Source organism: Triturus cristatus, chromosome 11 (assembly GCF_964204655.1).
Source record: "Triturus cristatus chromosome 11, aTriCri1.1, whole genome shotgun sequence".
NCBI classification, from domain to species: domain Eukaryota; kingdom Metazoa; phylum Chordata; class Amphibia; order Caudata; family Salamandridae; genus Triturus; species Triturus cristatus.
The window spans coordinates 450,155,647-450,181,049 of NC_140594.1; positions in this window are offsets into that span (position 1 = coordinate 450,155,647).

Genomic DNA, 25,403 nt, shown 5'->3' on the forward strand with positions numbered 1-25,403 from the left:
TGCCGAAGCTCAGCCATTTGGTCGGCTGATAACATGGACCGCGTATCTACCTTACCCGGACCCGGGCCAGAATCTTGCGGCCTCGGAGCAGATGCACCGACATAAGGGGGCGGAGGGCGATCTAGTAAAGAAAAATCATCATCAAGATTATTAAGGACAGGATAAAGTGGCTGCCGAACAACGTATTGACCCGAAACTTGTAGCCTACGCTCCTTCTCTTGCCTGTCCGTCTGCTCTCTATCCTCCCGTCGCTTCGCTTCCTGTGCTCGCACATGATCATTCTTCCGTTGTTCTTTATCAAACAGCGCTTTCTCACGCTTCTCTCGCTCACGGACCTCCTTCACCCACAACCGCACACACTCAAACATATCCTGACGAGCACGCCGCTTACACATACACTGTTCCACATACTCAATCTTACGTATATCAAACGATCCATACAAAGGCCATCGCAACTCAGGATCCTTCTTTGTATATTTCCTCCATACTGTGCTGTACATTATGGAGGAAAGACCATGCTTCACATACATATCCCTATTAGGAGTCCCCTCTGGGGGAGCTGGAGCAGATTCCTCGAGGTTCAACCGGTTCCCAAAACAGCCACACCACTTACGGAGTGCGCTGAAAGCAGGCATGCTCAGAAATAATGCAAAATATGCAATATTATAAAAAAAATGGCACTTAATCGTTGCGCCGTTCAAAGTTACACAGCTCCGGAGAAATCTCTCCACATTACCTGCCTATATGTGTTGCAACGCATATATATTCACAAAGACAAATCCAAAATATGACTAGTCATCACAAATCAAACTCAAATAGCCAGATCAGGCTTCAAAAACTCGGAGCAAGTACCGTACACCGGTTCTTACCAATCAAGAGTCCAGATTCCAACTGCCAAGCTCCACAATCGCCCAAACGGCTTTCACGGCAAGACCGACAGAAGAGGTCTCAGTCGAGGACCGGCGCCACCCAGACGGTCAGCTCGGAAGGGAAGGAAGAAAAACCTTGGGATGCCAGGGCTAAGACGCCGCTGGCAGTGATCACGTCCCCGGCCCAATTCCTCACCTTCGTCGCGACCAATCCTTCGAGCATCCGAGTCGCCGATGAGCCCCACGTGACGGGCGCCAATTGATGAATACAGGCCCCAGCTAGGCCCGCAGGACACAAAGGGTTCGCTCTCCTGTAATGGAATCTATAAGGAAGTTGGCACGGAAACTGCAAAGTACAAAGACAGCATTTATTAACCCTTAAGGGTGGTCCTACAATCTACACAACACTCTTCAGTATTGCATAGAGTAGCACACAGAACCTTCGTACATGGTCCCCTTTTATACACAGGTAGAGGGGCTCATAAGTGGGTGGATACAACATGAAGACGAAGAACATTACCATTTATGGTCATTTTCGATACTGAATCAATATGTGGGCGGAGCTAACGCACTCCTTGAGCCCGCGAAAACATGGTCAAGCAAGGCTAACTAATAACAGATGTGGTCAAGTCTGGGCATGTGCCAGATAGACAAAGGAGCTATTTATAGACTGTTACTAGGCAGATTGCAAGAGCAACTAACACAGAGGTTGGACTCTTCTCGTGGGGAACACGTGGAGGCATGACAATACAAAATGGAGTCCAAGCTTCGGTCAACATAACAGAGAAAACACGATCTATAACAGAGGAATTAATGTCTTTAGTAAATGCTTAATCACATCGTTGTTTCAATTTACAACAGTACTGCCATGTCGACTTGGTAAGTGCACCCACTTACCAGTCCCTAAACCTTTTCCTTTTCTACATGTCAGCCACCCCGAAGGTAGGCCCTAGGGCAGGGTGAATTGTATGTGAAAGGTAGGACATGCCCTGGTGAGTGTGGCATGTCCTGATAGTGAATTACAACCAATTTTATTTTTCACTATTGTCTCCATAGGCCAGAATGGGCAATTTGATTATAACATCTACTAATCCTAACTGACCCAGGGAACATGGTAGAAAAACACATTTAGTATGCCTGAACTCAGAATGATACAATACATATTTTAGTGAAGTTGGTTTTAACATTCTGTGTTTGAAAATATCACTTTTAGAAAGTAGGTATTTTCTTGCCTAATCATCCAGCTTGCCTCTGCTAGGTTGTGTATTACATGTCTGGTTTATGAGTGACAGGGGCTGGGGTGGCTCCAGGAGGCAGAGTGAGTCAGCACTGGGCTGAATAGACCTATCTGCATTGGGAGTGGTAGGAGGAGTAGCACCTGGGCCTGAATAGGGCTGTGCCTGCCTGCAACAATGCTGCCTCCTGTGGTGCATCTGATGACCCTGGGCCACACTGACAAAGGAAGAATGCACCCAGAACTAGTTTGGACTAGGTACAGACACTCTCTGCCTTCAGAGACAAAGGATTTGTGTTATAAAAAGGGGGACCCAGACCCCAGAGCTTTAGATCACTTCTGGGAATCAAGACGGACCTTTTGCCAAGGAGAAGAACGAGAGAATCTGCAGGAGTTTTTGACTGCCCCTGTGCCAGTGTGTAATTGCTGGGGTTGGCCTGCAGTGGTTTCTTTATTGCCAAGGAAAGGAGAAAGACTTTTATTTGCAACTTTCATCATCTTGAAGAAGAATCTCCAAGGGCTTGAACTGTGCTTGCCTCCTACTGAAGTCTCAGGGATACAAGACTTCACCACCAGCTCCCCCCTGAATTTGCTTGTTGGGAATTCTATCTGCAGAAGCCCGCATGTTGTTGGGACCTGGAAGCGCGACTCAACGAGAAGAAGGTTGTCGCATCCGCAGCTGTTGCCATCACATTATCGGAGAAGCGTGTCGCTCTCGCAAGGGTCGCCTTGGCATCCCCGGAGAAGCGTGTCTCCGTCGCAGCTGTTGGTCATCGCATCCCCGGAGAAGCGTGTCGCCACCGCAAGGGTTGCCATCGCATTACCGGAGAAGCGTGTCGCAGGGACTGTCGCAGCTCCAAAGTTACAGAGTCGCTGCACAGCCACCGGGCGTGCACGCATCGTCTTCATGTCGTCGCATTGCATTAAGGGAGCCATCTTCTCGCATCGCACTGGATCGGCGCATCGCGTCAAGGCGCCATCTTGGTGCATTGCAACCAGGACGCACCACAAGATCGTCCCATCATCTCCTCTCCGGTAAGTAATCATCGCATTGCCTACTTTGCGCAAGGACTGAGGAACAGACGCATCGCCTCCCCCGAAGCAAGGAACCGATGCACCGTACTCCCTGCAAACCTTTTGTTTATCTTGCGTGACACATCCAAAAGTACTTTGTGAGGAACGTGTCACATTTGCCATCTAAAGTGAACTGAGTTATTTCTACCATCTTAAAGTCATTTTCTTAATACTGTATTGTGGATTTTTGTCGTTTGGTTCTTGTGTTAAGTCTATATAAAGAATACCTATTTTTATAAAACCTGTGTTGTGTCCATCTGTAGTGTTTTCACTGTATTACTGTATGTATTCACAAATTCTTTACACACTGCCTCTGAGATAAGCCTTCCTGCTCGTGCCAAGAGTTGAGCAAGGGTTATTTTAGGAGTGTAGCCTCCCTACTCTGACTAGAAGCAAGGGTCCCTATTTGGACAAAGGTGCTAGCCATTGCCAACTAGAGACCCCCAGTTCTGTGGAACGTGAATTGTTACCATTCCAACTGTTTTTCTAAAGAGCATAGACTGCTGGGGGGTACTATCCTCTACAGAACCCCAGGCTACAACTCTCAGTGGGCCGCTAATCTGCTTTCATGGCTCTCACCACTTATTTTAAAGCATGAGCATATATAGTGATAGAAGATTTTAATTTACATTTTGAGAACCTGGAAGATCCTCTCTGTAAACAGCTAGAAAGCGACATGCAAATCTTACACCTTAATCAGAGAATTACTGGCCCCACACATGTAGCCAGCCCTACACCAGACTTGCTGTTCTCTAAAATTGACACCATTAAAAATATTGATATTTCTCCATTTTGGTTGGATCACTCCATCATTAGGTTCTCACTCTCACTCCCCTTGATTCAAAAACCTACCTCCAAACTTCCCAATAATCTGAAAACATCAGTATCAAATTCCTTGCAGATCACTTCACTTTCCCCGAGTTCAACAAAGATACTCCTATCAATAACTTCTTGGTGAATTTTAATGCAGCTATATCCAAAACCCTAGATAATTGCACCCCCTGGAATATGAATGTATCCCTCAGAAGCACTCAATTTGAAAAACAGTATTCTCTTGAGTTGAGACTCAAAAAGAGATAATGCAAACCTTCCTAGCGGACTTGGAGACTTTCAAAAAGCCCTCCTGATCGTCAAGGCTACAAATATCAATTGAATGAATATCACAGTTTGCTCAAGAGAGCTACGAAAAATTACTTAATCAGAAGATTACAAGAAACAGCAGTTCCCCTAGAGAACGTTTTGAAATTGTAAAATAACTTTCCCAGCCCACCAGCTTATCACAAGCAATCATCCCTTCAGCCCCCACTGTGAAGCAATAGCAATTTACTTCACAAATAACATTGATAAAACATACTCCACTTTTGACACTCAACCCTCCCTAACAGAGCTCCCCTGGTGCCACTTACTACCACACCTGGAAGCAAGAACTCACTTGGAGAGTCTTGCTAACTTGTCAAGGGAACAGGTTGAGAAGCTGATGCAAGAAGTCAAGTCAGGCCTCCCCCTTGACCCCTGTCCCCGAATAATCGTCTCTCACCTAGCTCCCATTCTGAGTCATCATCTGACCCAATTTTTTAAACTCTTCTATGATGAATGCTGTGTACCTGGACACCTTGAAGCAACCACTAATTCTCCCGTTGGCCATTCTATCTAACTACCACCCTATTTCCCTGCTTCAGTACATGTCCAAAGTCCTGGAAAAACTTGTCAACAGTCAGCTGACGGCTTTTCTGGAGGACAACAATCTACTGGCCTCTTCCCAGATGAGATGTAGAGCCAAGAGCAGTACAATATACACCCTTCTTGCTGTTCTCGATAACATTAGATTAGTAGTAGATCATGGCAAGTCTATGGCTCTGATTCTACTTGATCTCTCCGCAGCATTTGATACCGTCTCGCACAGCCAAATGATATTAAAAAACTTCATGACATAGTGCTCCATTCCACAGCCCTACCATGGTTTGGATATTTCCTGAGCAAAAGGGCTCAGTCGGTTCAGCTGAATACTGCTAGATCTTCCCCCCATAGCTCCAAATGATGAATACAATAAGGTACTTTCTTAAGCCCGACAATTTTCAACGTGTACGTCACATTTCTTTCCAAGAGGAACAGAAATTGGGGATTCGAGATATGCTTGTATGCAAATGATGCCCACTGGTCATATCAATAGGGGAGAAGCACAAAGAAACCAGAAAACCCCTTACTAGCTGCCTCTCTGAAGTAGCCAGTTAGATGATGTCTCGCTGCCTAAAACTAAAAGAAGAAAAAACATCAAATTTACCATTCAGAGGGGCCCATCCAACTTGGGATTCTTCATGGTGGCCTGTATCTCTGAGACTCACACCTGAGCCAAAAAAGTGCCAACAAACCTAGGAGCCCTCATTGATAAGTCTGTATCCATGCAGGAGCAAGTCAATGCCACTTACTGTAAATTCTTTGACTTGCTCAAACACCTCAGAATACTTTTCTGTTGAATTCCAGTCAACTGGCACAGAACCCTAGTACAAACCCTAATTGCCAGTAGGTTGTACCACAGAAATTCTCTATACATGGGGATGGCTGACTATCTTTTCACTCACCTGCAGGTGATACAAAACGCGTCTGCAAAAATCTGCAGTAAAGATAGATACAGCGTCTCCTCTGCCTGCTAAAAACCCTCTCCTGGATGCCAATCCGAAAGAGAGCAAAATGTAAGCTTATCTGCCGTGCTCACAAGGTTCTTCATAATTACGGCCCGGAGAGCCTTTGATCTAAGATGGAGTTTTATAAACCTTAAAGAAATTTGAGATCAGTAAATCTAGCCTTAGCCAAAACAGAACGTGTCAAAAATGTCAGAGCAGGAGCCCACTCCTTCACCCATCCTACGGCGGCCCAGTGGAATCTATTACCCCTGAATCTCCACCTCACTTGTGACTAAGTTAGATTCAGAAAAAAGCTTAAAACACAGCTCCTCCCAGAGTAACTGACTTAGGGGCCAGATGTACGACCGTTTTTTGCAGTCGCAAAGGAGTTTTACGCCCGTTTGTGACCGCAAAAAACACGTGGCCCATGTACCAACTCTATTTTGTGAGTCGCTAATCAATTAGCGACTCGCAAAATAGGGTTAGCATTCTGCAGTACACATAGAAAGAGCAAATCACCATTATTGTTTATGTGCAGGAAGGTATCCCTTCCTGCCCTTAAACAATTGCCCTTACAGCGCAGGCATCATTGCAACATGGCGGCTGGTGTTAGGCAGCCTTTTTAGTGCCAGTGATAGGGGAAACACAGGGGTGTTCCATATACTTGTAAAAATGTCAGAGCGCAGCATCGCCAAATTTGGCGTAACACCGCGCTCCAACATTGTTTTGTAAATATGCCCCATACAGTGCAGCTCTATAGTTCTACAGTTTCATTTTATGTGATCTGAAAGTGTACAAAAAGGACACAGCCACATGTATGTATGTATGCATGTATGTATGTATCGCGTATTTATATAGCGCAAAACTGTCACCCGAAGGGTATCCTGGCGCTTTGACTTTTTACCAATAGCACGCGATAATACAGTAACCAGATGATTTAATCTAACCTAGGAAAAAGATAAATTTTTAATCCTTTCCTAAAAGAGGGAAGATCCCCCATACTTCTCAACAACAGGGGTAAGGAATTCCAACATTTGGCTGCCGCAAATCTAAAGGACCGTCCGCCCATCCGAGCCCTCAAAACCTTCGGGACCACCACTAAGTACGCTGACAATGATCGAAGAGAGCGTGCGGGTACATACCACGCGAACATTTCCTGCAGCGGAACAGGCCCTTGCCCGTGAAGTGCTTTAAACACCAAGCACAGTGCTTTAAACATAATTCGCTGCGAGATAGGCAGCCAATGAAGGTCCACCAGCGTCTTAATGGAAGAATCAGAACAGCGCCGAGAAAGGGCCAGCTTAGCAGCCATATTCTGCACTCGTTGCAGTTTGCCCACCAGGTTGGCGGGTGCTCCTAACAGCAGTGCGTTGCAATAATCCAACCTACTCAGTATGATGCCACGCACCACCTCTGGCCGAGCATGGACCGGTAGCAACGGAAGGATTTTCCATAACATGCGGAGCAGCGCCATGCAAGTGGCCACAGTCTTATTTACAAAAACATCTAGCTGAAGATTGGGCCCGAACATTACACCCAAGTTCCGGGCGGAGACTGCTGCCAAGGGAGCATCCTGGAGGGAGGTAGGCCAAAAATCAGATGGCATCGGACGAGAGACACGATCCATCGAGCAATGCAGTACCTCTGTTTTGGAACTATTAAATTGGAGGGAGTTTTGCCTCAACCAATCTGCGGTTGCTGCCATGCACCGATGGAAGATTTCCAGAGGCACCGCATCCTTACCCTCGATAGAAAAAATAAGCTGCGTGTCGTCAGCGTAATTAATGACCGCAATGCCAAATGATTTAATCAGGTTCACCAGAGGCCGAAGATAAAGATTGAACAAGATAGGGCTGATGGCAGTTTGTTTACGTTTACTGCTTTATTAACCATTGTTGTTGTTAGTGATTGTGTAACAATATTGAAATGCTTTACTGATATCAATAATTGCATTTACACATGGTTATTTTTGATTGGATGGTATTTTTAACATGTACATTACATTCCATTTAAAGTGTGACACATTTGATAAATCTAATAGGCTTACCTTAAATGCTGGGATGATCCTTGATATAGCCAATCGTTTTTTATTTTATTTGAAGTGATAACCCTTTCGGCGGCAAATGTAATTCACAATGTAATCTAAGGTATTTTCAATCTGCCTTTGTATATATTTGTAAATTAATGCATAGCATTAAGTAGTGTGGGTAATAGATGTTCTAAAGAAATAGAAATTATGAGACAATAATTTTTTCAGTTTATTATTGCATGTCACGAAATGGTTATCACTAGACCACACCACGTCATCTCAGTACACCTTGGACTTCTCTGCTTCCTACCAGGAGAGAATACAGTGCTTCAATGGGGTGCTTGGTTTCTCAGTAAGGAGACATTTTTGACCAATTAATTGCGCTGGCCTCACATACTGCACAACTAATAACCAATTTTCCTACAAGGGGCAAACTTGGAGCCCTTTAAAATAATATACCTCTTCAATACCAGCTCATGGGCAACCTTAAAAAATGGTTGAACCTCATGTGCAACAACGCTCTCACTTTATCACTCATTGCTAATAAACTCACTGACATTCTTCAATATCGCATTCTGGTCCCCAGACACCTTTCATTACTCTTCAGACAAAAATGCTTACATTTCCCTCACAGCATTAACTACTACACAACACAATATATTTTCTCTTAAACACAATCACTAAAAGGCATACTGTAATCATTTAATAAAACAATTGATTTGATTGAATTATTTATTTGTAAAGGCAAAGTATTCCACCTAGGTGGCATCTTGCTGCTGAAGTAAAACAGAACTAGCAGCAAGGATGTAGTGGAATCACACAGAACTGTTACTGTTACTTAAATAGGAAATATGTAATAATCTTCCTATAAGACAGGTAGGTGGAAATTTGTCTCAAGGACGTAGAAAGGTCATTCCATAATTGATAAGCTAGTTTGCAGAAAGAAAGACCCCCACTAGGATTTTAATTTATTTGTGCACCAGCTATGAGACAACCCTGAAGACCTTAATGCCCTTACAGGACGGTAATGCTTCAGGTGGCTAATTCTATGTGTGGGGCTAATGTTACATAATGTTTATGGATGTGCTAAACTGTTAGATCTGCCATCCTTGGTGTGGTTCCCCTGGCTTTTTTGCTTTCTGACTTCCTGTTTTGCTACCCTCATTTTTACTAGCTTTCGGATTCTGGGCACTTTACCACTGCTGACCAGTGCTAAAATGCAATGCTCTGTCCTTAAACACAATTGGTATATTTAATGTACTTATAAGTCCCTGTAAAGTGTACTACATGTACCCAGGGCCTGAATTAAATGTTATTAGTTGGCCCACTCCAGTAGCCTTTTAAACATGTCTCAGGCCTGGCATTACAGAGCATGTGTGTGCAGTTGTAAACTGCCATGTTGACCTGGCAACATAATTCATCTTCCAGGCACAAACCTTCATTTTTGATACATATAAGACACTCCTAAAGTAGGCCCTAGAAAGCCCCAAGAGCAGGGTGCAGCATAGTTAAAAGGTTGGAATATACTTTTTCGTCTTTAATGTCTAGGTAGTGAAAAACTCTTAAATTTGTTTTCCACTACTGCAAGGGCTATCTTGCCCACAAGTTAACATTGAGATTACCTAGTTCCATTTTATAAGTGTGATTTCCAATTGGGACAAGATAAAACTTTTGGGTTTGGTGTCTCTGGACTCACACTTTAAAGTCACAACCTATAATTAAGTTAAATGTTATATTGTAAGTCTGAAAATACCATTTCTAGAAAGTTGGCATTTTCTTACTTTAACCATTCTGTGCCTTTGCATGTCTCTGAATTCTTGTCTGAGGTAGGTGACAGCTGGACTTTGTGCATTCCTTCTAGAGATTCACACAAAAAGGGAGCTGAGGTATGACATTCCCATCCTGATAGCCCATCCCCAGGCTGATGAGCCTTCCTTGGCTATATGGAAGGGAGGAGTTTTTTAATTTGTTTATTAAGGTTTACAGTACCATACAGCATATTGGTGTCAGAATCATTATGCTCTAAAACCATTAGAAAACAGTAATGCAAAAAATAAAAAATATATCCAAAAGAAAACATTGCGAACAAAAAGGGCACAATAGCGATCAGAAACCACAATAAACCTGGTGATGCAGTCACGCTTCAGTGGCGCAATACCGGTACATTTGGCACAGGCGATGGCACAACATCATAGATCGGCCGCCAACACTGCTCATTGTCAGCAGGAGTCTGGCTTAGCAAATAGTCTCTGAGAGGGGTCCAAATGTCCTTTGGCCTAGATGTGCTCGGCAGTTCCTCTGCATACAAGTCTAATTGTTTCCTGCAATAGATCATGTCTTTCATCCAGTCACCTACTTTCCCAGGTAAACATGATCCGCCTCTTGGCGAGCAGAAGTGCCACTCTAACAAACCTGCCTACACTGGCCTTGGCCTGAGGAACAAAGCCAAGGAGGCATTCCAGGGGCGTACCCCCCAAAGCGATACCAGTCATAGCAATTAGGCATGCGACAACACCCTCCCAAAAGTGAAAGACAGGGGCACACTGCCAAGCGAGGTGGATAAAATCAGCATTCCCTGAGCCACAGCGCTTACATTTATCAGAATCTCTTAGGCCCATTTTATACAATTTAACAGGGGAATGATACATTTGGTGGATACATTTAAAATGGATTATACGTAAGTTACCATTTGGTGTGAGGCGGCCCGTTATTATGCAAGTTTGTTCCCATTGTTTCATAGTGATCTGATGGGCCATGAATGTGTTCCAGCGCTCTAGACTGGGATCCGGTCCAGAAATCGTCTCAGCCTGCACCCCCCTGTATAATTTGGTAATTAGCTTCTTCTTGGATGGGGCTACCAGCAGGAGTTGGAGTGATAGAAGTGCAGCAGGTTCGGCAGGAAAGTCAGGGTACTGATCCCTCAACGCACGCTTCAGGCGGTGACAGGTATATTGGAATAGAAATGAAGGGTTCTGGATGTATGCTATGTCCTCTTCGGTAACATATCTGCCCCACTGAAATAGATCACCCATGTGTGTGATGCCAACCTCCTTTAAAGCCGTTAGAGGCCCTTTTTCCCATGCGATAGACAAGGCCGCGTGGCCAGCCAGGGGCAACGCAGGAGCGTACCGAGGGAGTTTATGCGCACGCTTGCCTATCGCCTGCCAGGCCTCGATAGTGGTATCAATGGTGTTGATTTCAGATCTATGCGTACTGGGACGAGTGTGCGTCAGGATGCCCCCCAGCGCACGGGGTGCGCATCACCGTCCTCTACCGCCAAGTGCAGAATATAATCATGTGTTGGGAACCAATAGTAGGCATATTGTGCCTGTGCACACAAATAGTAGATTTAAAAGTCAGGAGCAGCAAACCCCCCCTTTTCATATCCGAGAGACAAGATATGCCAACTTATTCTGGGCTGTTTACCCCCCCACGCCAATCGCAATAGCTGTGTTTGAACTGTTTTTAAAAAGTGCTTAGTAAGTTTAATTGGAATGTTGCAGAACAAGTGTAAAAAACGCGGGCGGATAATCATTTTGATGACTGCAATCCGGTCTGCAAAGGACAATGGGAGTTGGGACCACCTGTCCACCTGCTGCACCAGAGTGCTATAGGCTGGACCGTAGTTTTCCTTTATCACCGTGACAGGGTCGCGATGTACCCAGACCCCAAGATATTTAACCGGGTCCGCGGAGTTGTAATCGGTGTCAATGGAATAATAACCGATTTTTCCCAGTTAATGAGGAGTCCAGAGAAGAGGCCAAATTTGATATATTCTCGAATGATCGGAGACAGATGTATTTGAGGATCCCGGATAAAAAGAACCATATCGTCCGCATACATAGAAATGCAGACTGGACGATGATTGAAATTAAGAGCAGCCGCTCTGTGGCATTGCCGTATTTTGCACGCTAACGGTTCCAGCACAAGAGCAAATAAAAGTGGGGACAGAGGGCAGCCCTGTCGGGTGCCACGTTCTAGTGGAAAAGGCTCTGATGTGAGGCCCCCCACACGCACACACGCCGAGGCGTCAGTGTATAGAACCTGAATCCACCACGTCAGAATAGGAGGAAATCCCATTCTGTGCAGAATGAGCATCATATACTTCCACTCTATCGAGTCAAACGCCTTCGCCACGTCGAACATTACAGCAGCAGCGGATAATTCGGGATTCAGCACATGGAACATTGCAAAGATAGTGCACAAGTTATGCGAGGTGGACCGCTCCGGAATAAACCCGGACTGATCCGGGAGGACCAAACGGGGCATAAATGGTTGAATTTTGGTGGCCAATTTTTTCGCGAGAATTTTCGCGTCCAGATTAATTAGCGATAAGGGGCAGTAGGATTTACAAAGCATGGGAGATTTATCTTTTTTAAGAAGGGTTATAATCAGTGCCTGTCTGAGGGAGGGCGGGAGGATCCCGGCTCATGCGCCTCCGCGTACATTTCTAACAAATGAGCACCAGGAGATCCGCATAGGCTTTATAAAATTCTGCTGATAATCAGTCCGGCCCAGGGCCTTGTTATTCGGGAGAGAGAATAGCCTCCCGCACGTCTGTTTCATCTATGGGTTGACTCAGATATTCTCTGTGAGAGTCCGATAGCCACGCACAGGCCGTGTCCGAAAGGTAGTCATCCAGTGCCTCCTCCGCCATACTGCCCCGCGTGGTATATAAAGCAGAGTAGAATTTTTAAATTGATCTACAATTGCAAGCGGCGCAAAGTGTGTGTGCCCATGAGAATCTATGATTTGGTCAATCGGGTGATGATTAGACCTGAACCGCAGCTTGAAAGCCAAATTCCGCCCCGGTCTACCCCCCTCCCCATATGCCCGGGCTACATGTCGCCTAGCGAGGTATGCTGCCTCTTTATCAGCTAAGATGTTATATTCAGCCACTAATTCTTGTATGCGCGCCAGACTGTCTGCAGCTGTGGAGTTCTGATATTGGCTCTCTAAATCCCCCAGATCCCTTTCCATTTTGGACAGCTGGCCCCTGAGGTCTCTAAGTATCCCTGCTGCCGTGCCGATACACACCCCCCTTATCATCACTTTGAAAGCCTCCTTGAGCGTGGCCGGACTATCCACAGAGCCTATATTAAAGGCAAAATATTGGGCAATAGCCAATCTAATTGCCTCATTGTATATAGGGTCAAGCAAGGACTTGGCCCGGAATCGCCAAGTGAAAGGTCGATGTGGGTTCGTGGGAATACAGACAGCCAGGCCCACAGGGTTGTGATCAGAGTATGTACGTGGCAGCATATACACCCGCGTGACCCAACCGCAAGCTTCTTCATCCACCAACCAGTAGTCCAACCGAGACCAACTATTGTAGGCAGGGGTAATGTGTGTACCTTGCAAAGTATCTGGATTTCGCATGCGCCAAATATCTACGAACCCCATCTCCGCCATTGCATCTCGGACACACTGGGCCACCCTGACAGTGCGCGCCCCCGCTGGATTGGATTTATCTACTCGCGGGTCGAGATGTGTGTTGAAGTCGCCTTCCCAAAGGATAGCCATTCGGGCCAGGATCGCAGAGTTCTAAGCAAGTTGAGGAAGGGTGTCGGATCATCCACCACCGGACTGTAGATATTGACAATAGTTACAACAGACATACCCAACTTGTCCTGTGCCATAGCCCAGCGACCCTCCGCGTCAGTGCATGTGTGCATAGGTCGGAACGGGATTCCTCTTTTAACCAGTATAAGCACGCCCCTAGAATAATTAGAGAAAGAGGATGTCAATCTAAAAGTTGCCCATTTATGTGCCACCTTCGTTTCAGTTCGCTGACTAAGGTGCGTTTCTTGCAATAAAGCAATTTGTATATTATGTCTGTAAAGATAGGTTAGCACTTGGCGGACTTTCTTGGGAGTGTTGAGCCCCCGTATATTCCATGTTAAACAGTTGTACGACTCACCCATGCCCAGTCACAAAAGCAGCTACCAAACTCCGCGCGCCGCTCCACGTAGTAACCGCGGAGATCGTATTTAGTGTACCAGATACAATATGGTCCCTGACCGGAGCACCCTGAACTAGAACAAAAAGGAACCCACTCCCTCCCCCTACCCACTTTAGCAAACCCCAATTACCAAAGACAAACCCTCAAAAACTTGAACAAACCCACCAAAGACAATTTACCGTGAACCATAATGCGGGGCATACCCATTGAGGGCGTAGCAGCCAAATCCACTCCCTGGTGAGGTCGGGAGGGGGCCGCCGATATACTGCAACCAGCTCCCGTTCCCGAGACAATCACCCGGGCATTACAGCGGGGTGATAAAGGGGGACAGGAAGGGCAAAGGCGAAAGGGATATCTCCGCAGCTACAGGTGCAATAGCAACATAGGGGTGTCCAGACAGGACACACAGTGAGCAGGGAGGACACCACACAATTTGTGTAATGGAAGTGTTCCCAATGGGGCTCGCCATCCTCCATAAAGAGTCGAGATCTGGCCGCCATCCCCCAATCAACCACAGCCAAGTAACGACAGCCACTTGTCCCCCCTGCATCTCCATCGAGCATGAACACAGAACAACACTATATCTCAGTTACCATTAATGTCTATGTAAATGCCCTAAAAAAAGAAAAAAACAGTTAGACAGCCCATGTTATGAAGCATACAGGTTACTCATCGTCAACATCCGATGTGGGGGTGGCAGAGGCCCGCTGCTGTCGCAGTGACTTGGCGTATTCCATAGCCTGCTTGGGAGCCGTGAAGATTTTGGCGCCGTCCTCCCTGCCTATGCGAAGGCGCGCAGGGTAAAGCATGGCGTATGGCACCTGCTCCTTCATCAAAATCTTTTTGACTCCCTGAAATTCCTTTCTCGCTGCTTGTACCAGTGCGGGGAAATCCGGGTAAAACGATAGGGTATTGCCCTGTTGAGTGATCGTGCCTTTCTGGTGAGTGACCCGGAGGATGGTATCTCTATCTCTGAAATTCAAAAGCCTAGCAATGATCGGCCGGGGAGGGGCTCCAGCAACAGGTCGTGCCGCCAGCGATCTATGAGCCCTTTCAATAGCAAACATAGCGGAGAGCTGCTCAGCCCCGCATGTGTCTCGTATGAGCATCACTACATAGTCCTCCAGGCACCCCACATTCGTCGATTCTGGCACACCTAAAATGCGCACGTTATTGCACCGAGAGCACGCTTCAATGTCTTCGTTCTTCGCTTGTATGACAGCTAGCAGTTTTGCCATGTCTGTGGTTTTATTGGTGACCTGCTGGATGTGGAAATTTAGCGTGCAAACTGAACATTATCTGCGCCATCTTGCCTCTCCCCAGCATCACGCACCGCGAATGCACGGCCGCCATTTTAGGCACCCCACTCTCTCCCCGCTCATTTTCGATCACCAGCGCTTTCCCCTAGCGCTGCGAGCATCCCCCCGCGCGCCGGCCACCCCCGCTCTCTCATACAGGCCATAAACCCTCTCCTTCTGCGCGACCCTGCTACGGAACCACATCCGACCGACATCCCATACATGGTCATGCCTCTCCTTTGATAACCCCCTTCCTCTGCGCCCCATTGTCCGAACTGGTCCCAGGCCATCACCTAGCCCTGCGGATGCAGTTTATTGCCCCTACTGTAAGGGAAACACCCCGCATCAAAGGGATTACAGTAGATCAAAGCCCCTACCCCCTGAGACCCGGCCGGTTGCACACACCCCCGGGAATTAGCGGAATTCCCTGCTGCGCGATAGCCATCTCCCACTGTGGGTAGGGTGGGAACTTCTACTGTATCTATGTATGGGATCGGATCTGAACCGGGGCTTCAGGGGATATTCCCCCATGCATCAAGGGAATCTCAAGAATGTACTATGTGTAATAAAGCAATAAACCAGTGTATAAGAGACCAGGTCTCAGAGATGCAGTTAGAGCACCTCGTGACGATACCTTGCTGTCTGATCTGATGTGTTCTGCTCCGACGGAATAAAACTTTGTTTCCTGCCTTCCAGTCTCCGGCGCCTGCCTCTTTTATTGGTAAATTATCGAGTGGTATGAGAGGCGATTACCGCCGGGCAAATACTTGAAAGGTTATCGACTGAAACTGCCGCTACCATTTAACAATTGGCGTCCCAAACGTGGGGCCCATCAGCGACACGTGGATCCAGTGGGAGAGGTCCCGACGACAGAGTGAACGGCTGCAACGATCGGGAGAGCTCCTGCCCAATAGACCCTCGTCTGGCAGCCGATCATCCGAACTTCACTGGTTCCGAGCAGACCTCTCTCGAGTGATCTACGGTCCTGACTGGGAACCATCAGGAGTGCCGCGGCAAATACGGAGAGTAGAGGACGATCGGGCGCTGGAGGCAGAAGACGAGAAACTGTCCACGCGGTCCGGGTAAGGTCGTGATACACGACAAAATGCGAAATAATTGATTGATTGTTTAAAGCTTTGGAAATACTAGTATTGCTCATTGATTGTGCTCATTGATTGTGCTTTTTGAGATATTCGCTGTCTACAAACGGGGAGGAGTAGAAATACTCTCTCTCTCCCTTTGCAGATAGTGAAGGGTAGGTAACGCAGACTTTTGTCCCCGTTGAAACCCGTCGTGCCTATCTTTATCTCCCCATTGATTGATTGTCCGAACATTGATTGTTTTGGAGAATAGTGCTTTTTGAGATATTCTCTGTTTGCAAATAACGTAGAATAGGAATATTCTGTCTAGTCTTTGCAAATAGTGAAGGGTAGGTAATGCTGACTTTTGTCCCCGTTGAAACCCGTCATGCCTATCTTTATCTCCCCATTGATTGATTGATTGATTGTCCGAACACTAGTTGTTCGATATTGGTTCTTTGGAGGTATTCTCTGCTTACAAATAACGAAGAATAGAGATATTCTGTCTAGTCTTTGCAAGCAGTGAAAAGATAGGTAGTGCTGACTTTTGTCCCCGTTGAAACCCGTCATGCCTATCTTCTCCCCACTGATTGGTAGTTGGTTCTGCCCGGACCGCTTATTAGAGGTGAACCATCCGGCTCCACTGGAAGGCACCCCTAATAAGGACATGTTCACTAAATATGGACTAGTCGCCGTAGCTTATAGCAAACTGTGGCATAAATATACCAAGAAGGACCCCGAGAGTCAGTGGCCACTGATGGGATCCTTCGACGACCATAAGATAGAAACGCTAGAAATAGCTCTGCGTAGCAATAAGACGACGCCTACTATGCTTGACAGTATCGGCATGTGGCGCAAAGAAGCAACGCAACGGAAAAAGAGGGAAGAAGTAAAAGCAGAAAAGGAATTACGAAAGGCAGCTCACCTTGCCGCTAGAAGGTTAGAAGAAGACATAAAGGAGAGAAGGGAAACTAAACTAAGACAGGAGCCCGAAACCTCAGGCCAGTATGCTGTTAGGACCCCTTCTTTGCTCTACCCTGAGTTGTCCTCCAAGCAGCGAACGAATGATGAATTACTGTTAGGTCCCCCGATCATTTACATGCCCCCTCCATATGCACCCTCCCAGTCAGTAGTGCAACACCTACAACCCCCGAACACGAGCGAAAGCAGTACAGGGGCCTCGGTCCTCACGGCCTCCGCGCCGGCTGAGCCTCTTGTACTGAACCCAATGTCGGTTACAACGCTAGATGACCATGAGATGGGAAAGAAAGAATCCACCAGAATGAATCGATTAACAAAGGATGAACGAGCAGGAATCGACAAGATAGTAAAGGCACTGGTAGGATCCTTTTTGACCTTACAAAAACTAAAATAACGCTAGGAGTTAGCCCTTTGTGGGACATATGAAACCAAGGGAAGGAGTCAAGCTCACGGTCGAGACGACCACGAGGTAGCCCGACTCCATTACTCTCGCTACCTAAACATGTCTGCCCTACTGCCCACCCCGCCCAATAAGCATGACAAAATCCCGCACAAACGGAAGCCTGCTGACACCCACCATCGACGTCACCAAACTAGGGCTAGATCGCGCACAATTGGGCTATGTTATTTTTCCGATTGCACAGTAACCTCCTTGTGCTCGTCATCAGATTGCAAATATGTACAAACACTCCAACGAAGTAGTATAGTTATAACATTTTAATAACTTATAGGATATAACAAACACACCAACAGGGTAAACAGGTTAAAACACGTTTTAAAACAACTATTTACATGACAGTCTGCTGCAACCTCCATCCCAAAGCCTTAACGTCCACGTGACACCGTCCTCGCCTCTCCTTCCTCGAAATTGCAACATTGGCCTGTTTTGGGCGGTTCTTTTAGTCGGCTTTGGGCTATAAAAGCCATGCAAAAATCCATTGACCTCAGTGGCGGACGACTGTGCGAATAGGCCGGAGGCTATACGAAGCGCCGAAGTTCTGGCAACCCCAAGGCGGAGCCCGCCACGCTGTGCGGGCCTTTCCGCTTTCTCTTCTTTCTTTAATGAGGGCTGATGCCCTGGCGGGGGGAGGCGACGCAGACGGGCCTCCCCCACCTCCCCAGGTGGAGGCTCGCCAGGCACCCCAACCATCTTTTTCATCGGCCTGCTGAATTTCACCCTGGCGCGCTGTGCGGATCTTCCCATTCTCTTCTTCCTCCAATAACGGAGGGGTGCCCTGGCCGGGGGAAGCGACGCGGACGGACCTCCCCCACCTCCCCAGGTGGAGGCTCGCCAGCAGATGAGGGCACCCCAACCGTCTTTGACTCACCGGCCAGCTAAGCTGCACCCAACCGTCTTTGACTCACCGGCCAGCTAAGCTGCACCCAACCGTCTTTGACTCACCGGCCAGCTAAGCTGCACCCAACCGTCTTTGACTCGCCGGCCAGCTAAGCTGCACCCAACCATCTTTTTCATCGGTCTGCTGGATCGCACCCTGCCACGTCGAGTGGATCCTCCCATTCTTTTCTTCTTCCTTCAATAACGGAGGGGTGCCCTGGCCGGGGGAAGCGACGCAGACGGGCTTCCCCCGCCTCCCCAGGTGGAGGCTCGCCAGCAGACGAGGGCACCCCAACCGCATCTTTCACACGTCAGCCAGCTGAGTTGCGCCCTGCCACTTCATTCGCCGTTCGGCTGAGCCGGCGCCCCTGCACGCGGCCGCCAGGCAACCACCCAAGCACCGGGTTCACCAGGACTGCCGCTAGCACCCGACGTGAGGAGTGGGCCCCCGCAGCAAGGTAATCGGGGACCCACCCCGGTGGTGATACCATCCAAACTGCTGTCGTCTCTGCTACTGGAATCACCCCGGTAGCAGTACCATCCGAACTGCCGCTGTTACTGCTGCTGGCTCCTCTCCGGTGACTGTACCGAAGAGCTGCTGCTACTGCTGCCCTTGAACTCCGGCGGTCGACTCCTCCGGATCCAGGCCTAAAGCCCACCGTGAGACAATTCTGGACTCGAAAGCTTGTCTGCTTGGGCATGGGCCCCACCCTTGACAAGATGCTCCCCTCAGCCTTGCAGAATCGGCTGGAGTCATTTGACACTCGACTCCCGCGGACTTCCGGTAAGGACAAACCGCCGCCATTGCTCTTTGCCCCGGACGGCAGCCACCTTGCCTCCGCTTAGTGCAGTGAGAAAGACTGGTTCGAAGCGTGGCGGAAGAACCCGCCTCCTGCCCCGCCCCAAAAACGAACCATGGCATTTCTACGGGGTCGCAGTGACGCCATGCTGACGCAAAATTGACGCTAACGAAAGTTCTCGAACTACTGAAAGGGATTCTGGTCCAACAGCAAATTCATGGAAAGACTTAGACTGTACTCTGGCCCGACTTCGCCCCAAGATGGCGCCGATGTAGGAGAGGCCTACACACCCTTGTGGCGTCCCGGTCACGTGACATTTGTGTTAAACAGATATATATATATATATATGCGATGCTTCCACACATGATGGTCGGGGAGGGGCGGCAAGGGAACCGATTTTATGCCGTAGTAGCGTTGCTCATGACACTCGACGCCTCCCCACCACGTGGCCGGCCTGAACGGTTGTAGGCCTGTATCTTGTATGCTGACATTGTTTTAAATAAAGGGTCTCTTGAAAGAATTACGGAATCAGTGCCATGACTAATCACATAGGTTGATAGAGATCTCTTCATTTGAATAAATAATTGTTACCCCCAAGCAATAGAAAACAGATAATGCAGTCCCCATTTGCCTGAATCTTTTTGATTAACGGAATTTGTACCCATCACACCTATCTTTTCCAAGAGTTGTTAAACCATGGTCAACCATAGCTCAGGGTATATGCCGAACGCAAGGTATGGTATCTTGCATCCTAATACACGACCGATTGAGAAATGCATATATGACAAGGGAACCCGAATTTAGGAAATGAAATAAATTAGAGCATCTTTGTCTCGGACAAAGAGAATAATAGGTCTGTGGTATCACCCATTCCTGCGACTAGCCTGGTACGTGGTAAGTAGAACTTTTTCGTGTCTGCGCGCGCTGGGGTACTTTGAATACTGCACATCCCCTCCCCTCTTTTTTCCCCTCTATAGGTCACGACAAAGTTCCGACTGAAGAGTGGAATGGACATGGACCGCACAGAGTTCAATATCAGGGAAAAACATAGACAAACGTTGTGAGATAGTGCGTAAAATTACAGACCACCATTAGGAACATGAAAAAGTGTATGATATGATTGTGCGTGTGTTCTACGATTATACGGCATGAATGTGTATGCGTTTTATATTTGGGTCACTTGAAGAGAGCGTCACTGTATGATTGAAGCACTCGTCCACCGATCAAAGGGAGGAGAATAAAGGGTCCGACACCCCCTAGGATAAACTACAAAATACTGAAAGTACGCAGCATAGAAAAAGAGGACAGGAAAGGAGAGGTCCCGATGCTCAACGTAGCCCTGAGTCTCCATCTTAAGTTTCTGCACTTGATGATCCGGCATTTGTGTGTACGTGATCACCGAACTTATGTCTTTTCCCCGCTTGTGTTTTCTTACATGGAACAGACCCATGCTACTCCATGTTGTGTGTGCACCAAGTGGCCTATTTTCTTACCCATGTCTCTCTCGTTTTGTGTCGTATGTATGCCAAATAATAGCCTACTTGATGCACATCTCTCTCTCTCTCTCTCTCTCTCTCTCTCTCTCTCTCCCTCTCTCTCTCTCCCTCTCTCCCTCTCTCTCTCTCTCTCTCTCTCTCTCTCTCTCTCTCTCTCTCTATCTCTCTCTCTCTCTCTCTCCCACTCCCTCCCTCACTAAAAAGCCTTCTTACCCTCTTTTCTGTTTGAATAAATTAACGACACATACCTTTTCGGTAAGTGTATAATTGGCCTGAACACGGTGGTGTTCGAACAAATTGACAGAAACAAAACGACCATACTTTACCACGTTACTACCTCTCCTTTTTGCAAATGTTGAGCCTAATCGGCTGAGAAAGAAAGGACAGGTAAGACGACTGATGTCCCCCAATCTGACCCTCAACACGGGGACTATATGTCAGTGGTTTTTGTTTTTTTTAAGGGACACCATCTCCACCGCCCAGAATTACCCCCGCCCAATTACCCCGAAATAGAACGTCTAAAGCACCCCGCCCTCCCAAGATAACCCCAGCCCTATATTAGCCGCCTCACTAATAATACATCGCCTAAACTGTTAAAGGGTTACCTATTGTCGCCAGCAAAAATAATGCTTAGCCTATGTCCCTCCCCGAAATGGATACTCGTGAACCCGTGACAGTAGCACCTCGCACTTTCTTTTCATAAACTTAGCAGTCCTCGGAAGGATATATATATTAACAAAACTTGTGTTGAGACGAACAAGCCTCTGCCGGAGAAGCCGGTTCGAATTTTTAATAGACTAGAAGGTTGACAGATGTCAGGCTTCCTGCAACCAGTATCGGGCGCAAGAATCGGCACCTAGGGGGCCAGACGATGGACAGAGACACCCACAGAAACTTGCACCACAGCAATGATTAATAGATTAGTAACGCACACACTAACATCAGAGTTAAAAGACACCAATCATGCAGCAACCGATAAAAACATGTCCGCAACTACTCGGTGGTTGGGAGAGAGGATGAAGTATGTAAATGTCTTCCCTGCAAACTCTCTAAGACTTTTGTTTCTTGTACCCATTTAAAGATAACGTGCTGCCATCGGAAGGGAGGGGTCGGACGTGACGCACAGCCTGGCTGCAGACCTTGGTCTATGACATCGACCAAGGGGGAGGCTACGAAGCAAAAAGGGCGTGGGACGAGACACCATTTTCAGGATGATAAGCGCGAGGGGCTACATCGAGACCCCCTGTTCACCGACCAGCGTGCCTGAAGTCTCAACCCGTCGGGCCCGGTTGGTGGGCCCAGTGCTGGAAGATTCTGCTCCCCTTGGTCCACATTTTTTATCTGATCCCACTCCACCCCCTCTTCCCTCGGCGTCCCGAAGCACGTCACACCCTTCTCTCTCTCTCACCATCTTTTATATGGATTATGAATCTGACCTACCCACAGAAGAACAAAAGGCAGGTACCCTGTCTCAAAGTACCTATGGTGAACTGTGTTAATGAACAGGGCTGTGATCGGAGAACAATGAATGATCACACCCTGCAACGTGAGAAATTGGATTTGAGCTGGACCTTAGCTCCACCGCCGGTGCTCAACAGTGCCAACGAAAGAAGAACAACAATGAGAGCTTACCAGTGATAGCTCTTCATAAAAAGGACACTGGAAAGAAGAACCCATGTCAAAGTCGAAAATCCTCTCCCAACCACCTTTTTATACTAACTATCTTCTTATCAAGTTTTTATGGTGTTGCATCAATCACTTCCGACTGTACACTGAGAAGTTAAGGAAATGTAACTTTGTATAGTAACATCCATACAACACCAGCCATGTACACGACTACACTGTAACTCTGTATGTATTACCTCCCCGCCTACTTTATCACCTGTAAATAACTATAAGCAAATATGTCAGATTACTCCTGCATGCCCTAAAAACTCTGTATCTTTAAGGAATGTACGAAAGACATTAACGATATTATAGCTGAAGGTTAACGAAGAATAAATGACGGCCAGGCAAGCTGGCGAGACATGTTAAAAGGGAGGACTGTGGAAATTTAGCGTGCAAACTGAACATTATCTGCGCCATCTTGCCTCTCCCCAGCACCACGCACCGCGAATGCACGGCCGCCACTCTCTCCCCGCTCATTTTCGATCACCAGCGCTTTCCCCTAGCGCTGCGAGCATCCCCCCGCGCGCCGGCCACCCCCGCTCTCTCATACAGGCCATAAACCCTCTCCTTCTGCGCGACCCTGCTACGGAACCACATCCGACCGACATCCCATACATGGTCATGCCTCTCCTTTGATAACCCCCTTCCTCTGCGCCCCATTGTCCGAACTGGTCCCAGGCCATCACCTAGCCCTGCGGATGCAGTTTATTGCCCCTACTGTAAGGGAAACACCCCGCATCAAAGGGATTACAGTAGATCAAAGCCCCTACCCCCTGAGACCCGGCCGGTTGCACACACCCCCGGGAATTAGCGGAATTCCCTGCTGCGCGATAGCCATCTCCCACTGCGGGTAGGGTGGGAACTTCTACTGTATCTATGTATGGGATCGGATCTGAACCGGGGCTTCAGGGGATATTCCCCCATGCATCAAGGGAATCTCAAGAATGTACTATGTGTAATAAAGCAATAAACCAGTGTATAAGAGACCAGGTCTCAGAGATGCAGTTAGAGCACCTCGTGACGATACCTTGCTGTCTGATCTGATGTGTTCTGATGTGTTCTGCTCCGACGGAATAAAACTTTGTTTCCTGCCTTCCAGTCTCCGGCGCCTGCCTCTTTTATTGGTAAATTATCGAGTGGTATGAGAGGCGATTACCGCCGGGCAAATACTTGAAAGGTTATCGACTGAAACTGCCGCTACCATTTAACAATGGAGACCATCCTCAGTGTCCGATATCCTCTGTTCCGCCTCGCCAATTCGTGCTGCATGTTTGTCTAGCTTGGCGGAGAAATGGTCCATCCGTCCGTTCAGCGCCTCTATTTTACCATCGATAACCTGTAGGCTGGCCTGTATGGCAGAAAGTGACTTTTCCAACGCCGAAGAGGCTGGGGCAGCAGAGTCAAACTCGGCATCAGAGGCCTCCATCTGTGTGAGCCTGCCGCCCTTGCGAGAATCAAAAGTCAGCCGGGGCTGACTCTTGTCCGGTTTACCCATTGTTATGACGATGTGGGACTACAGTGTGGGCCAAGGATCCCTGCAGCAACAAAGAAATACTCCCGCTCCTGAAGGGCAACGTCGGAGGGAGGCCACCGGCTGAGGGAAGCAGGAGATCCAGCCAAGCAGCCACCAAGCAGTCCCAACCAGCTCCACACACAAAGTTCACAGGGCCCGCGTCTGGCGCTATGTCAGCAGCGCTATGGTGAGGACACGGTCCCTGTCCACGGCCCACCCTATCTGGGGGCACCGCGTCTCACCAGCACTGTTCCGTGAAGTAGAGTGTCTAAATCACCAGCTACCGCAGGCCCAGCGCAGTCCAAATCTCCAAGGGCTCCCCCCCGGCGTCCCCGCACCCACAGGCCACAGCACCCGGAGCAGGGGGCAGCACCGCGTGCCGGCACCAAGGCCGAACAAGTGCCCAGTCCGGCATCGCAGCAATCTATGCCCACCTCAGTCTGCTAATCGTGAGCACATCCCAGCAGTCCACTCCCCAGGAGAGGGGGCACCAGTAGTCTTCTCCTGTGCGCCTCGCAACAGCTTAAAATCCACGGGCAGACAACGCGGTCACGGGGGGAGGGGGGTCACACACAAGAGTGTAGTGCAGCGCGATGTTGTAAGCCTCCACTCAGGCCTATCGCCGGTCCTCTCCCAAGCGCCTCTTCGCAATGTCCATTGCACCAGGGCAGAGCGGCACTCAGCGGCAGCAGGGGCCTCCAGCAATGATCCCAGCGAGCGCGGTAGTTGAAGCAGGGCGCCGCCACTCCGCGCAGGCCTACCTTGCCATCTGGAGCCAGGGGGCTCGCGTAGTAGGGCACGCCGCTCACACCACCAGCTCCGTTTCCAGCTGCGGTCAGAGGGCCCCTCGCGAGAGGCGCAGGCAGCCAGACAAGCAGCACCAGGCCCCAAGCGACAGCAGCAGCCACCGCAAGCCGAGGCACACACCCGACAGCGCCACGGGCTCTGACCAGCGTACAGCAGCGTCAATTGAGCCCCAGCGCCGCGGCCTCCAGTGCGGTCTCCTCCCGATGGCATCACGGACTCCCCAACCACCTCAGAGTCCAGATCGGCGACACCCAGCACTCCGCCCGGCCCCGTCTACCACCAGCAATCCCAGCAGCGTTGTATGCTCCAAGAAAGGTCCCACTGGGGACAAGATTAATGTAGGATTGATTCGGCGGCCGGCGGAGCTACACTATTGTGCAGCCATCTTGCCGATCGCCAGGCCACGCCCCCCCCATGGAAGGGAGGAGTTGATGCTGGTACCTGAATAGGGCTATTCCTGCCCACACACAAATAGCTGCATACTCCCCTGTAGTGAGTCTGGAGTCAGGGCAGAAAGGGCAGAGAACTTGTGAACTTCAAAGGCCTCTCTTTGAAGTCTCCCCCATTTCAAAGGCACGACTAGGTATAAGTACTAGACCCCAGACACCACCAAATCACTACACTGTGGAGCTGAGG